The following is a 16,017-nucleotide window of genomic DNA, read 5'->3' as shown; positions in this document are numbered from 1 at the left end:
AGCTGACTGGCTACTCCTGTCACCTATCTCTTCATTCTTACTGTATCTAAGCTGTATTATTTTTCACAGAGAGTTTCAGCAGTTTTACAGAAGATGATTTCATCTGCAGAGAAATATCTTCCTCGCCGAAGCACGCAGGAATTCCTTGATGTTGTCATTCCAGTTTGATTTCTTTTTCCAATTTGTCACATTTATTCACCACCGTCTCCAGCAAGTTCATTTAAGTTACTGCACCATGTGGTCCCATCGTGCTAATAGCGCCCTGCTGCGTTTCAGACACGCGTTTTATTGCGGAGGAGAGGGGGGTCGCAGGTTTAAAATCTACAGTGAAATGCTCAAAGGATCAAGTAAGACAGCTGGCTGCCTCACTAGCGCCATTTTGAATCACGAAAAGGGCAAAACACACAAATGCAACGACGCTCATTAGATATTACTTCACACTACAGACATTAACAGCAAAAAAAGAGAAAAACGAGTTGCTGCAAACAAAAATTCACATAAGAGATGAAATAGACAATAATTGAAAACAATGGTGTGAAGGCCTGACAAAGCATAACAAAGGAGAAAATACTTTTTTGATGATGTCCACTTTATAATTATGAATATCTAAATTTAACGTTTTTTATTTGCATGAAAATTGAAGTTGAGTTACTTAAAATGCACTTAAAAACACCTCATTCAGCACAACTTAGACCTGAATATGTTTTTGTAAAAGAAGTAAAAGAAAACACATGAAGTTGTTGAGAAACTGAATTCTTTGGCTTTTCTTTTTGTCTTGCAGTGAACTAGTATTAGAGTAGACTTCGTAAATGAGCTGGGGTTTCATGCTTTCACACAGTAACCCACCACCTGGAGAGACAAGACAATGCTCCGAGTTAGTCAGCCATTGTGTGAGTCAATGTTGCATTGGTGCTTGCCTGCTCATGTGGTGTGTGGTTATTGTGAATCGTGTTAACAGAAAGACCTAAATGCATGACCAGTTGTTCCAGGAAGCGAGAGGAAGGAGAGAATCAAGTGTGAAAGCAAGGCGACATTATAATTTCCTCCTTCAGCTGCTGGACCGTCACAGGAGAAAGAGGGCGTGAGAGGAAGATGGAGAGATAAGGGGGGATGGGACTGATAGGGGTTAATTAGTCCAAATGAAGGGTTGCATTATGGAAACCTGAACAGCCAAGTTGGGCAGTTTCAGGATCAAAGTTGTTGATCATTTCAAGATTAATTTCCTCCATTTTCATTTCTTCTTAGAGTCACCATATTTTTTAAGTCTCAATGAACCATCTATGATTTAAAGAAGGGTGGCAATTAAATACACCAAAATAAAATCCTTAGTTGATGTATTACTTGTCACATGATGAGATAACCAGGCTGGGTAAGTGAAGGTGGTCTCCACTTCTGCTGCCTGTTCCCTGTGAGCCATCGCCACAACGTTCAAGGCCAACCTAGAAGGGTACAAGTTGCAGCTTTGGTCCAACGGCTGCTGGTGTCGGCTTTTACTGACCGAGCCACCTAGTGAGGCCGGTGCTAAGCAGGAAACAGTTGGATGCAGTTGCTCAGGCAGATGTGGCCCGAGTGGCTTCCAGGTGCTTGTTCCGCCCATTTAGGCCCTGTCCCAATACTCCCACTACCCCTAGTTTTCAGCCCTACCCCTAAATTTTGAGCATTCCCGTGAGGGTAGTGGTGTCCCAATTCCTCTTTTCACCTAGGGTTGGTGAAGAAAACTAGTGTAGTGGCTATGAATCTGTTCCTAAGGATCGAGGGATTTCCGATGCTCACTAGTTGATCTAGGGTCATAAAAATTTCCCAGAATGCTTTTCGTCGTCATTTGCGGACTGAATAAAAAAAAAAAACATGGCGGACATTTCTTATTTTTTAGTGAATAAAATCAATATTTTGAGTTAGTTTCTGCATAAAAATGCATTTTGATTACATTTCTAGCGAGAAATATATATTTTACTTTCATAATATTCACTCAGTGAATGTACATAATCACGGGCAAAAGAAATCACTTTTTCTTTTGCCCGTTTGCCGAAGATCACGCCAGAATAAAGGCGGATTTATGGTTCTGCGTTACACCAACGCAGAGCCTATGGCGTAGGTTACGTACCCTCACCATAGGCTCTGCGTCGATTTAACGCAGACCCATAAATCAGCTCCGGAGCCTGCAGGCAGAAATCTCTACATTTTCAGAGCAAATTCCTTAACAGGCTTAGCTACAACTGTTAGATTTCATCTATTAAACCAACATTTATCTTCCTAAATGATTTATTTCAGCCAGCGGTAATTCTCCACAGAGCTGCAGGTTTCTCCCCCGGGACGACGGCGCAGGGCGATCACGTCTGTACTCCGGCTGCTGCTGCTCCGAGCCGGCGGCTCTTCTCATCTCCGAAAACATCGGGTCAAATTTCTTAACAGGCGTTATTTGGATAAACTGAGCCCCGGTTGGGGATCTTAACGGTTAATTTTATGCCTGAAAAAATATTAAAACTTAATAAAGTGGCATATTAACAGCGCTACAGCGGAAATTAAAACAGCTTTTGGCTCTCAGCTTCCTGATTTTAGGGGTGGTACTGAAAGTAGGGGTGTATTGGGATTGGGCCTTAATGTCTTTGGATGAACCAGGGTCGGATCAATAAGAGTCACTTCATTCCAATATAGTTTCAACCTGAGCCCTAAAATAAATAAATAAAATCAGGCTTCAGACTGACTGGTCAGAAGGTGATGTCACCGAGGGTTAGTCCAGTTCTCCTTACGCAACCTGTTGGATAAACACAAAACAAAACTAGAAAGAACAAGAAATACAAATGAACCTGCACAAAGAACACTGCAACAAAATGAAGACAAGCGAGCAAGAAGGAGACAGGGGAATATATTGACGCACATACTGAAGACACTTAAAGGCTGATGAGACACAGGTTTTGACAATCAGGACAGAGAGGACCAGTACAGGAATTCAAACAAGTAGCGACACAGACAGATAAAGTACTTCCAAGATAAACAGGAAATCAGCCTACAATACAGTCCAACAGCCCTACCAAAGCAAAAGAGCCCCATAACAATGAAATGAACCTGAAATCAAACTCTCGAGACCATGACTTTTACTTGCTGTGACTGTCCACCCGATAGGATGGTTTCCAGCCCTCAAGACTGTGAACAGGAGGAAGCCTGAATCTCACACTCATCGTTTGCCACCCCAGCACCCCCTCACTGCGTCTTCAAGAGATGGACGCTATGGAAATCCCTTTCAGATTAGATCACACTTATATGTGCAAACATTCACATTTTGCCTCTTCCTCAGCTCCTTTGGGACACTCACCATGTCTCCAAGCTATTCTGGGATTGGAGTCTCCAGCTCACGCACATGCTGTTTGCATAAGGTTCAGGTGCCAAGAACACCTGGTGAACGTTGGTTCTTGTCATGAGCGCATTCAGGGCTGAATGTAGTTCAAGATCAAGATCCATTCATCATTAAGAATCATTACAACTGTGAATTTTAATTAGCAATCCTATTATTATTCTCACTATATTAGTCGAGTTTCATGTAATAATCCTTTTTTATTTAAGCATCTATAGACATCTGCAAACGTAATAATTTCAGGACAATTATCAAATACCGGTATGTGACGTGTAGTAGCAGAAATTGTAATTTGAACTGTATTCACTCCAGATAAAGGGGGGCAGTCAAGAGAAAAGTATGTTACCGGATTATAAGTAGCTGTTGAAATGGCCCTTCAATGCCTGTCATCTGAAAGTTTATGTCATCAGTTGTTTCTCTCTGTCCTCAGTTCCAGCTCAAACTGAAAATGTTAGCAATTACCAGTGACCCAGTCTGACATTTTGCAATACGCACACACACACATGTGTGCACAAATGCACACACACACGCACACATATATCCCATTAGGTAGCACAGTGATGGGCAAATGGATTCCCCAAGAACCAAGGCTAATTAGCTGTCTTATTATGAGCCACTCTCAGAACAGTCTCTGCAGGGTACAACAAACTAATGAAAGCCAGGAATATAATGTACAGAATATGTGTATCCGTGTCTGCATTTGTGTGTGTGTGTGTGTGTGTGTGTGTGTGTGTGTGTGTGTGTGTGTGTGTGTGTAAAGGAGAAAAAATACTTTTGAGAAATTAATTATATTTGTATTCATGGTTAAAAGACAAACTAATTGCGTATGTGATGTTTTAGAGCAACCTTCTACCCACTTTTGCTTTGATCAGAACGGTCACATAGATGTGGACAGATGTGTTGGTTCTCTTCCATTAAAGAAAAAAAAACACTGATCAGGGAAATAACTTGGAACTGATATAAATAATATAATATAAAATAATAGTTTACTTAGAACCAACCAATGGAGATCAGACATGGCTTTTGAATTGTGGTTTAATAGAGTAATTTCAAAAAGAAATGAATAATAATTAATCATAATAATAATTAAACTGACCCAGACGGATTAGTTGGTGCCCTCAACTTAAAGGGGATCTATTATGGCATCTAATACCTATTTTAAACAGGCCTTGAATGTCTTAAAAACAAGCTTTTGATTGTTTTTGCTAAATAAATTAGAAATTCAGTCTCTAAACCATGTTTTTATATTCCCATTCTCTAACCTCATTATCTATGCAGGATTCTGAGTGGGCGGGGAGGCTATGATAATGAGGCTCTGTGCTGATTGGCTGCCTGAATGACGCGATACACCGCTACGAAAAAATGGCGGAAGCTCCGGCCAGCGGAGTTAGTTGTGGGCGTGGCTTCACGCATCGGAGGCTCGTAGATCCACATCACACTGGATGGCTCATCCGGGCGGCTGTACAGACACTGCAGAATTTGGCTGCTTTCCTCCTTCTCTGAGTTGGCAGGCTGAGGGGAGACCACTTTATATATGTTAAAGCAAGAAAAAACGTGTTTTTCATAATAGGTCCCCTTTATATTAAGCATTTTGAGGGCAACGACTGCAATCAAGTAATATCTGTAAGCCTCAATGAGACTTCTGCACCTGTGGACGGGTATTTGGGTCCACTCCTCTTGAACAAACTGATCCAAATGTCTCAGGTTTAAAAGGATATCTTCTTCAGACTGCATATTTTAGCTCTTTTCCCAGATCTGCAGTGGGATTTAGATCAGGACTCATAGAAGGATACTTCAAAGCAGTCAAATGTTTTGTTCTTACGTGGGTTTTTATTTAGTTGTGTATTTTGGTTCATTATCCTGTTGGAGGACCCATGACCTCTGACTGAGAACAGGCTTTCTGACACTGGTCTCCAGAATGTCCCGGCCTGCGGTGTCATTGTACCTGCACAGTTAGAAGACGCTCCATGCCAGAAGCAGCAAAGAAGCCCCAGAACAGCTGAGCCTCCTCCATTTCTATCAGTAGCGACAGTATTATTTTATTTGAATGCTTCATTTTTTTTAGTCTGCAAACATAGAGTTGATGTGACTCGCCAAAATGCTTCAGCGTTGCCTCGTCTGTTCAAAGGATATTCTCCCGGGAGCTTTGTGGATTGTCAATAGGCATTTAGACAAATTCCTGTCTCCATCCTTTGCTTTCTCTGGTCCATGTTCAGAGGGCGAACGTCATGATACCAAAGGGCAGAGTGGTGACTTTTAACCCTTAAATAGTCGGACTGACCGCAAGATTGAACACACTTGTGATGCTGTGATTACAAGATACACTTCTTATTTGGTATCCCTTTTTCAAGGGATACCAAATAATTGGGCCAAATTAACATATCACCAATGATTTTGCTGAATGGTAATTTAAAAGCAATGTTTGATTTTCGTAAGTTATTTTTCAATGAATTTTGTATTATTTGGTTAGTTTCAAGTAATTTCATTTACCATTGTGAGTTTTTCTTTCTTCGGTAGAAGGGCACCAACAGATTTATCAGTGTTTATCAAATCTAGATGATTTAGAGACTTTTAGAGCCAAATCTTGTTGGCCATGAAGGAGCTGTCCGGATGCCACAGAGATTCATTAAATCACCTGTATTGTAAAGGTATAATTGAAGTGTATTTTTTGTTTTCAAACCCATAATCTCTTCCTAAACCAAAATAACTACAGCCTGATTAAAACTGGTTGAAGGTTTTGCTCTGATTTTACTCTCAACATTGTCTCTTCTTTCTTATTTCTTCCAGTTTTTGCCCGTCGTTATCCCTCAAGTGAAAGATAAAGCTCCTCTCTGTTTCTTCATGACAACAATGCCGCCACATGGCCTGCCAATAGTATTGTTTATGGTTCAATAAGAACACACTGTGCCATCTCAAGGAAAACTAGTGAGTTCATAATCATTCTACAAGTTTTAGCAAGATAAGGTTACGAAAGAAAAGCAACAGATGAGTTTATCTGAGCTTACAGATTGGACACTTGCAAAAGCTGGGTTATGATGACCTTTAAAGCTTATCACTTTGCTGACATGGTCCTTCTTTAAAAAACAGGAAAGTCAGTCGGTTGCAGATTTTTCGAGGGTTACACGCCAAACTGGAAAGACTCTGTGGAGAGCCAGCTGGTTGCCTGGTTACTCACAGGGACAACCGGACTCTGGTTTTAAGATTGGCATCGATCTTCCTTCTAACCTCTCCAGAGGAATGCGAAGACGACGTGTTTGTGGCGTGTGCACATATGTGCCTGCAAGCGGGCGTACTTCCATGTTCTGTGAAAAACAGCAGGTTGATATCAACGGCAGGTTTTTGAACTTTGCCTCGTCGATATGCGCTGATTCATGAATCTGTGCCACCCCACAGGATCTCACACCTCAGAAGTGTAAATCTCAACTGACTGAGATATTGAACATTCTGTCAGTTTTTGCTCGCTGGACGCTGACTGATGGTAGGGTTGCTGCTTGGATTTCTTGCGGTGATTGATCCAGCAATGATTCTCTGCGCCCCCCACCCCTTCACCCCCTGTCGACCATTTCAAGCTGGTCATTTCCAAGAACCAGTGTGCCCCAGTCAGATCCGTGAACTTTTCGTCTCTTTAGAGTATTTGTAAAGTGTAATGACAGAACACAACTTGTGCTTGCTGCATACAAATGGACAATTCCTAAAGTGCTTTTTTCCAAGGATAATTTAGCAAATTGAGCAAGGATTTGTTTGATCTAGTGAATCGGCAAAAAACTATGTTAAACTCTTACATAAGTTCTGCAAAAAGTAAAATACGAAAATAACAAAATACGCTCTTTGTTTTCAGAAAAAGCAGCAGTGCTTGAGTCACATGATTAAGAAACTGACTGAGATTTCAAAGAAACTGTATCTAAAGGAAGGAAAAAAATTCCTTGACAGAGAAACAGAGCTTTGGTTTGAAATTATTTTCACTAGTGGATAAGCAGACATTTGAAGGTATTTAGGTAGGTACGATTTCAGACAAAAAACAACATATAACTTTTTTTCAACATGCCATTATTCGTTTGAACAAAAATGAAACCAAAACTAAGGGAAAATTAAAGCTGCAAGCAGCGATGAACGGGCCCTTGCACCTTTGTGCACGTTCAGGCGTGCTGCAGTGGAAGTGCTTGTATGACTTGTATGTAGATTCTTCAGGCCTGGACGTTTACCGGATGACACCACCCACGACTCTCTATATCAAACCATTCAAAAGTTATGCCATAAAATAGGGAGGGACTATCAAATATCGACCAATTAGAAGAAAGGGCGGGGCTATTTTGCACCAATTAAGGTGAAGGAGTCAAAACCAAGTCCGATGACACCACCCACGACTCTCTATGTGAAACCATTCAAAAGTCATGGCAGAAAGTAGGAACTATCAAATATGGACCAATCAGATGAAGGGGGGGGCGCGCTTTTTGGCGTCTAGCGTCGCCACGGTAACGCTTTTGACTGAGAAAAGTAATGTGCGTCGTCGTAGGATCAAGACGCACATTTTGATGTATAATACACCTGGGTGTACGTTACGGTTCAGGCCGTATTAACGGCTGAAGAAGTGGCATAAATTGCGCCAAAATTACACGATTAATTCCAAACGGCCGACTTCCTGTTCGGTTTCGGCCATGGAGCCAAGAGACTTTTCTTTAAGTTGCGACATGATACAGGTGTGTACCGATTTTTGTGCATGTACGTCAAAACGTATCGTGGGGTTTGAGGCACAAAGTTTTCTAGGGGGCGCTGTTGAGCCATTAGGCCACGCCCATTAATGCAAACCATTAAATATCAAATTTATCGCCAGGCCTGGTTTGCGTGCAAAATTTGGTGACTTTTGGGGCACGTTTAGGGGGAAAAAAGGCCCTCATTTCTTCGGAAGAAGAAACTAAAACCGAGAAAAAGAACGAGAACTCCTACAGATACAATAGGGCCTTCGCACTGTAAATGCTCGGGCCCTAAAAATCCTGTGGGCAATACAAAGTACCCTCTTACTGGTTCAACAGAGTTTGAGATGGTTCACTGCAGTCGGGTGCTGCTAATCAGCCTCCGTCAGTTGATTATCAGCAGGTGTGTAGACCTTTGTAAAAGCAGACAGCTATTCAGTTTGCTGGTCTGAAGCATTCAGGTGCGTGTTAACACGATGCCAAGAAGTAAAGACACCAGGAAACAGTCTTGAAGAAGCAACTGTTGCTGTACCTTGATCTGGATAGGGTAAAAGTTCAGCCCTCTACAATCAGAAAGATTATTCACACGCAGAAAGCATTCAAGACAGTTAGTAGTCCTCCCAGAAGAGCAAATTTACCTCAAGATCAAATCATGCAATGCTCAGCGAAATATACATAGTTCAATTTCACACTCTTGAGTCCTCAATTACCACGTTAAAGTCTCTGACATGACAATGAGAAGAAGACTTAACTAGTATGGTTTGTTTGAAAGGGTTTACAGGAGAAAGCATCTTTTATCTAAAAAGAACATAGAAACACGACTGATGTTCTCAAAACTGCATCTGAAGAAACTACAAGACTGCTGGAACAAAGTCATCTGGACAGATGAGACCAAAGTGGAGATGACTGGCTTTAATGCCCATTAAACAAATATCCACTGTCAAACAAAGCACTAAATCATGCTCTTTCAATGTTCTTTCATTCACACAAATGGATAGAATTTAATTATCTCATTTATGCACTTGAACCAAGCACGATTACGTTTTAAACATGTTTTGCAGCCGTGCTGTTTGGCTAGGTTTTATTGACCGGAGAGCCAGTTCCTCTGGCAGGAAGAGAGCTTGTTAACTGTCTGTCTGCTGCAATTGAGTCATGGTTTTCATGGATGCTTCACCCATAACAACTTGTAAATGAACTGTGCAGTTGATGCTAATAGATATTCTGTTTCCACGTGTTCATCTACAATAATTCCTTCTGTGAGGAATCTGGTTGAACGATTTGTCTTGGACCATTTGTTGGATCTCTGGTTGGAGCCATTCAAGCACCACATTCCAGATTAACGTCTGACGCAAGAATTTGAGATTTTGAGCGGTGATATACCCAATAGCAAATCACAAATGTCAATGACCTAAATGCTTAAAATAGGGAGAAAAAAAATTGATGGAATGTTTTGAAGGCACAACTTTTTTTGTCTTTTTTTCTTTTAAATCAGGTTAACCACGTCAGTGAGACACGGATGATTGTCATATTTGGGTAAACTGGTCAAAAAGGGACACAAAGTCATGTGATGTGTGTACAGACAGAAAGGTCATCATAATAAAAATCATGTTGACCTATTTGTCAAAATTAGAACATATCGACACAATCTGCTGTAAATCTTTATTCAATTTAGTTTATTTAGAGCTGACATTTTCAAGGAAGGTATTTTCCAACATTGCAAGACAAATATTTAATATGATGCATTTCAAGTAGTTGTCCTGGTCACATGTGACCTGCAAACAACTGGAACAACTGGAAATTCCCTGCGTTATTCAGCCTACGTGAATTGAGTTGGTTATTAAAAGCAGAGCGTCTGTAGGGTCCAACCCCTAAAACCTGAGGTGAACCCGAGTAGCCAACCACAAACAGGCAGGAGACCAGACAATTGAAATAAAGAGCCAGATGGCTGTTTATTAAGGTGAAGGGGAAAAAACGGACTCAGGGGTTGATCCGGAGGGGAAGGCAGAGGAAACGGGGGAGCGATGGTTGGGGGTCCAGGAGACCAGGGTCAGTCGAGAGTTGGCAGCGGGGGGGGGTCACGGAGATCCACGAGAATGGCTGCGAGGGGAACAGAGGCGTCGAGGAGGGGACCAGGGAGGCAACGTAGACACAGGAACAAAAAAGCCTTGGGACAAAAAACAAAGCGGGATTAAAGTAAGTACGACACAAAGGTTCAAGCTCGAGGGCTGAAAAAAGCTAGAGAAAGTTTCCAGAGGGGCCTGATTTAGTTACCGCATGGGTTCAGTACAATCAAGCACTGAGTGAAGGTCCAGGTCTTCTTTTAAGCCTGGGCTGGCGATTAGTGGCAGCTGAGGTAGATGGCAGATCAGCAGCACCTGTGCTGCTGGCTCTCCCAGCCAGAGGAGGAGGATTCCTAACAGGACCCCCCCTCCTACGGGAGACACCGGGCGACCGTCCGATGGCATCCGGGTGGGCTCGATAGAAGTCCTTCAGGAGGGCGGGGTCCGCCAGGTATGAGCGAGGGACCCAGGTGCGGTGCTCGGGGCCGTACCCTACCCAGTCCACCAGGTATTGATAGCCCCGGCCCCGACGACGGACAGCAAGGAGCTCCTTAACATCCCAGACCAGGTCACCCCCTTCCAGGACCCGTGGTGGGGGGGGAGGGGGAACAGGGGCAGAGAGAACGCTGGAGACTACGGGTTTGAGGCGTGACACATGAAACACGGGGTGAACCTTGAGTGAAGCTGGAAGGTGGAGGCGTACCGTCATGGGGTTGATGATGCGGTCAACGGTATATGGGCCAACATAGCGGGGTCCCATCTTCCGGGAGGTGGCAGGAAGTGGCAAGTCCCGGGCCAACAAGTACACCTGTTGACCCGGCCTGTAGTTTGGTGCTGGCCTCCTCCGTCGATCGGCAGTCCGCCGAGACCGCTCGTTGGCCCGTAGCATGGCCCTCCGTGCAGTCTTCCAGATGCGCTGGCAACGATGGAGATGAGCTTGGGTGGAAGGGACCGCCACCTCTAGCTCCTGGCTTGGGAACAACGGGGGTTGGTAACCTAAGGAGCATTCAAAGGGAGACAGCCCTGTAGCAGAACTTTCCAGAGTGTTGATGGCATACTCCACCCAAGGTAGATACTTGCTCCAGGAAGCGGGGTTGCTGGTGGTAGCGCAACGTAGGGCCGCTTCCACAACCTGGTTAGCTCGCTCCGTCTGCCCATTGGTCTGTGGGTGGTATCCCGAAGAAAGGCTGGCCGTGGCCCCAATTCCACTGCAGAAAGTCCGCCACACCTTAGCAGTGAATTGGGGGCCACGGTCCGAGACAATATCCTGGGGAATCCCGTGGAGGCGTACGACGTGGGTCACCAGGAGTTCTGCGGTCTCAGCAGCTGTGGGGAGTTTGGGCAGGGCAACAAGGTGAACAGCTTTACTGAACCGGTCAACAATGGTGAGGATGGTATTGTTACCTTGGGATGAAGGGAGCCCAGTCACAAAATCCACCCCCACATGAGACCATGGCCGACTGGGGACTGGGAGGGGGCGTAGGAGACCTGCTGGGGGCTGATGAGAGGCCTTACTGCGGGAGCAGACATCGCAGGCAGCTACAAACTCCCTTGTGTCAGCCTCAAGGGAAGGCCACCAGAAGCGCCTGCGGATGAAAGCCGCCGTGCGACGAGCACCGGGGTGGCAGACGAACCGACTGGCATGACCCCACTGAAGTACTTGGGGCCGGACAGCATTCGGTACAAACAGGCGATTACGGGGTCCATTGCCAGGGTCAGGTTGGGTGCGTTGAGCCGTTCTTACCACCGTCTCGATTCCCCAGGTGACGGCACCCACAACCCGGGCTGGGGGGAGAATGGTGTCCGTGGTAGCAAGGGCCTTGGTGGATTCCTCAGATTCCAGGCGGGAGAGGGCGTCAGCCCTCACATTCTTGCAGCCTGGGCGAAAGGTGAGGGTGAAATTGAAACGGCTGAAGAAGAGCGCCCAGCGGGCTTGTCGGGGGTTAAGTCTCTTGGCGGTCCTCACGTAGGTTAGGTTCTTGTGGTCAGACCATACAATAAAAGGTTCCTTTGCCCCCTCCAGCCAATGCCGCCATTCCTCCAGTGCAGCATGAACTGCTAGAAGTTCCCGATTACCCACGTCATAGTTCCTCTCTGCTGGGGAGAATCGCCGGGAGAGGTATGCGCATGGGTGGATCTTCTGATCCTCCTCCGACCGCTGGGAGAGAACGGCTCCAATCCCTGTGTCCGACGCATCCACCTCCACAATGAACTGGCGTGAAGGGTCAGGATGGGAGAGCACAGGCGCCTTAGTAAATAGGCCCTTCAGGGTCCCAAATGCTGACTCTGCCTCAGGGGTCCAGCAAAAGGGACGAAGGGTGGAGGTGAGCGCAGTGAGGGAGGCAGCGACCCGACTGAACCCTGGGACAAACCGTCTATAAAAATTAGCAAACCCCAAGAAGCGCCGGAGTTGGGTCTTGTCAGTAGGGGTAGGCCAGTCCTCCACTGCCCGGACCTTCTTGGGGTCAGCACGAACGTGACCCTTCTCCACAACATGGCCCAGAAATTCCACTGAGGCGGAGTGGAACACACACTTCTCAGCCTTAACAAAGAGGCGATTCTCCAACAGCCTTTGGAGGACGAGGCGGACATGTTGTTGGTGCTCCTCCTCAGTCCTGGAGAACACCAGGATGTCATCCAGGTAGACCACCACAAAAATGTTCAACATATCCCGGAGGATGTCGTTCACCAATGCCTGGAAGACGGCTGGGGCATTCGTCAGGCCGAAAGGCATGACGAGATATTCGAAGTGGCCCAGGTGGGTATTGAAACCCGTCTTCCACTCGTCTCCTTCCCGAATGCGCACTAGGTGGTAGGCGTTGCGGAGGTCCAACTTAGTGAAAACAGAGGCGTGGGTCAGGGGTTCAAACATGGAACTCAAGAGGGGGAGTGGATACCTGTTCTTAACTGTGATGGTGTTTAACTGCCGATAATCTATGCAGGGCCTCAGGCTGCCATCCTTCTTCGCCACAAAGAAGAAGCCTGCGCCTACCGCGGAGGACGATGGCCTTATGATGCCTGAGGCGAGGGACTCGGTGATATAATTGCGCATAGTCTCCTTCTCAGGGACAGAGAGGTTATACAGCCGACCCACCGGAAGAGCTGCCCCAGGAAGGAGATCTATGGAGCAATCATAAGGGCGGTGAGGGGGGAGTGAAAGGGCCTGATGTTTACTAAACACGGAAGCTAGATCGTGATAGACAGAGGGGACACCAGAAAGGTCTGGAGGAGAGACCGATCGCCGAGGGCTACTGGACGGAGAGCGGGCAGAGCGAAGGCAGTTGGCATGGCAAGCAACGCTCCAGCCCAAAATCCGTCCAGCCGACCACGAGATGTGGGGATCATGTCTCTCCAACCAGGGCCTACCTAACACCAGGGGAGCAGTGGGAGCGTGTAACACCAAAAAACGTGCAGTCTCCACGTGATTCCCAGAAAGCGTCAATGTGAGAGGAGCAGTGCAGTGCGTAACCTTACCTAGAGAGTGGCCATCTAAGGCTTGGACGGTGCAGGTGGAGTCAAGGGGAACGAGTGGGATACCAGCTTGACGGGCTAGGGAGATGTCTATCAAACACTCGTCCGCCCCTGAATCCACCAGTGCGCTAACCGAGAGTGACTCAGTGCCCCAAGAAAGAGTGGCGGGGAAAAGATGGTTCTTGGGTTGGGGTATTGTGGTCTTGCTCACCAGGATCCCCTTAGCTAGTGAGCCAGGTATTTTTGGGCAGGCAGGGCAGGCTCTGATGAAGTGCCCCTTCTTCCCACAATAGAGACAGAGTCGACCCCGCATACGCTCTTCTCGTTCCTCAGGCCGGAGGCGTGACCTGGCCACCTTCAGGGGTTCATCAGAGGCTCCTCCGGATGATGGTTTAGGTGAGAGAGGGAATGTGGGGCCCGATGGGTAACTTCCCCCACCATCGGGGTTAATAGGGGAACGGGCTGTGTATGCTCTGGGTGTAGCCCCTGAGCGTTGAGCATGTTCCTGGCGTCTCTCTCTCAGGCGTGCATCCATCTGCAGAGCAAGGGTGACCAGAGCGTTGAGGGTAGCGGGTGGCTCTCTTCCGACGATCAGATCCTTTATTGCGTCACTCAGACCTCTCCGGTACGCGCTCCGGAGAGCCAGGTCACCCCACCCACTGTCTGCGGCAATCACCCGAAAGTCCAGGGTGTAGTCGGCGACAGAGCGAGTCCCCTGCTGGAGGGTGTGTAGCCGGCTGGCTGCGTCCGCCCCGTCAGCCGGGTGATCAAACACCAGTCTGAACTCTGCAAGGAATCTCTCATAGTCCTTGGAGAGGGACCCATCCTGGCCAACGGCTGCAATGGCCCAGCTGAGGGCTTTGTCCGAGAGGAGGGATATGATCAGGGCGATCCGGGCCTCGTCGGACCCATAACGTGAGGGCTGGTGGGTAAACAGGAGTTGGCACTGACCGAGAAACCCCTTGCACTGGGCAAAATTTCCAGAAAAACTCTTGGGACATGGGAGTTTGGGCTCTGTGCTAGGTTCAGGAGGGTTATGAACAGATGAGACCAAGGGGCTGGGCTGAGGGGCTGCAGAAGGGCCGCTAAGCCGAGAGACGACCTCGGTCAGGGAAGCGAGCTGAGCGCCAATGGTCACCAGGGCAGCAGCGTTGGTCTGGGAAGTGGTCTGGAGAGTGGAAACCTCCCCTGTGACCAGGGTGAAGGCCTGGGTGAGCTGGTCGTTAAGGCCTGCTAGCTGGGCATCATGCTCGCGGACTCTGGTTTGGAGGGTCTCGGGGTCAGGGAGCTTGGGCATAGTGGCGGGTGGGGCACCCGCCTGTCTGGGTTGGCTAGGGTCCATACTTGGCTTGATTGTTCTGTAGGGTCCAACCCCTAAAACCTGAGGTGAACCCGAGTAGCCAACCACAAACAGGCAGGAGACCAGACAATTGAAATAAAGAGCCAGATGGCTGTTTATTAAGGTGAAGGGGAAAAAACGGACTCAGGGGTTGATCCGGAGGGGAAGGCAGAGGAAACGGGGGAGCGATGGTTGGGGGTCCAGGAGACCAGGGTCAGTCGAGAGTTGGCAGCGGGGGGGGGTCACGGAGATCCACGAGAATGGCTGCGAGGGGAACAGAGGCGTCGAGGAGGGGACCAGGGAGGCAACGTAGACACAGGAACAAAAAAGCCTTGGGACAAAAAACAAAGCGGGATTAAAGTAAGTACGACACAAAGGTTCAAGCTCGAGGGCTGAAAAAAGCTAGAGAAAGTTTCCAGAGGGGCCTGATTTAGTTACCGCATGGGTTCAGTACAATCAAGCACTGAGTGAAGGTCCAGGTCTTCTTTTAAGCCTGGGCTGGCGATTAGTGGCAGCTGAGGTAGATGGCAGATCAGCAGCACCTGTGCTGCTGGCTCTCCCAGCCAGAGGAGGAGGATTCCTAACAGCGTCTTTGATACATACAGGCCATTTCAGCCTCTGCGATTTTCTATTGGCTACGATTGCCTCATCATTTATGAATGACTGCTACGTAAGCCTGGATACCAGGGTGCCATATGGAGGACACAAATTATTTCTCATCAATTACTTATTAAAACATGACATGGGGCTGTGGGGCGAATGCGGGAAAGGAAGACAGAAAAGGGAAAAGGAAAGACACCCTTTCAGCTTTTATTTATATTACATACCATCGTCCCTGTTTCTATTTTCTTGGCCGTTGAAAAATTCTGGCGTGGTCCTCTGTCTGGAGGGTGTCCACCAAGAATGGGCCAATTTGCTCTAAATGTAAAATGATGGGTTTAAACACGATGGCAATACTGGAGGACTGTACGACGGAGTATTAGGCCCAAACTAAGACAAAAAAATTTTGGAAATTACGAGAATAAAGTCATAATATAATGAGAATAAAGTCGTAAAATTACGAGAATAAAGTCGTAATGTTGTGAGAATAAAGTCGTAATAGAA

Source organism: Cololabis saira, chromosome 16 (genome assembly GCF_033807715.1).
Source record: "Cololabis saira isolate AMF1-May2022 chromosome 16, fColSai1.1, whole genome shotgun sequence".
NCBI lineage: Eukaryota > Metazoa > Chordata > Actinopteri > Beloniformes > Belonidae > Cololabis > Cololabis saira.
This window is presented reverse-complemented; position numbering follows the sequence as displayed.